The sequence below is a fragment of the Penaeus monodon genome, chromosome 25 (genome assembly GCF_015228065.2).
Source record: "Penaeus monodon isolate SGIC_2016 chromosome 25, NSTDA_Pmon_1, whole genome shotgun sequence".
Taxonomy (NCBI): Eukaryota; Metazoa; Arthropoda; class Malacostraca; order Decapoda; family Penaeidae; genus Penaeus; species Penaeus monodon.
Genome location: NC_051410.1, coordinates 34681784 through 34682702, shown reverse-complemented (window position 1 = coordinate 34682702; position 919 = coordinate 34681784). Strand labels below are relative to the sequence as shown.

Here is a 919-nt window from a genome sequence, read left to right as displayed (position 1 = left end):
GACTAATGAATGCTGATTCTGATAAGATGGAACTGATGAAACTATTAAATATTAAATATAATGATCGTAGCCCACAGAACAAGGAAGTTGGGAATCTATGGAAGTGCAGTCCTAAATATCATATCGATAACACTAAGTGTATGACACTTTCGTACTACCGGTCTGGTTCTATTCATGCGACAAACGGTTGTGGCCATGGGTAACATTTTCTCTAATTTTAATCATCTATGGATGATCATTACTTCGTAGTAACTATAATTAATTTCTGTTAGACCTAAATATGTAAAACATTTCTTTCCAATAAATGGTTTAAATAGGGTTAAGACTCCATTACGGTCGTGATAAATATAAGGTAAAGTTTTTGCCAAAGGAACAGGAAAAAATGAAACTTTGAACTCTAGTAATGACGCCCACCACAGGATCACCCTACTGTGGATCGCGTATATAAGCTTGCGACGAGCCTAGTTAGCTGTCAGTCGCCACCCGGGTTTCCTCAAGACAAATATTCATCATGAAGCTTGTGGTAAGGAATCGATATGACTCTAAAGCAAAGTGTTCTTAAACTTGTATTTTCGATAAGCATAGGAGAATTGAGACGGATTTATGGTGTGGCTTCTGGGGGTTTGAAATATCATCATATTTTATTCATCTGATTCACTTTTTAAACATGTAACAGTGGTTCTCGCCTTGGCGGCCTGTGCTGCTGCCATGCCCTCTCGTCACCCTGGCTTCGTCTACTCTACGGCCATCCACTCGTCCACTCCTCCTACCCCGTCGTCAATTCTGCAAAGGCCCATACCCCCGCCAGCACCGTTTCCCTCGTCTACAACTACGGTCAGTCTCATATTGCAAACATGTTCTCATTTAAATGTATCTCTTTTCTGACAATGGGTCATTTTCCTTTTTCAGTGAAGTGATA

At 40.3% G+C, this 919-nt stretch overlaps 1 long non-coding RNA gene across 1 annotated transcript in view; it reads left to right on the top strand.

Annotated features, from left to right (window-relative positions):
• The first annotated feature begins 482 nt into the window (after positions 1–482).
• LOC119589179 overlaps positions 483–919 on the top strand; it is a 3634-nt gene continuing 3197 nt past the window's right edge. The window contains exon 1 of the long non-coding RNA XR_005230174.1: positions 483–523. This is a non-coding gene — a long non-coding RNA (uncharacterized LOC119589179). The remainder of the gene's footprint in view (positions 524–919) is intronic.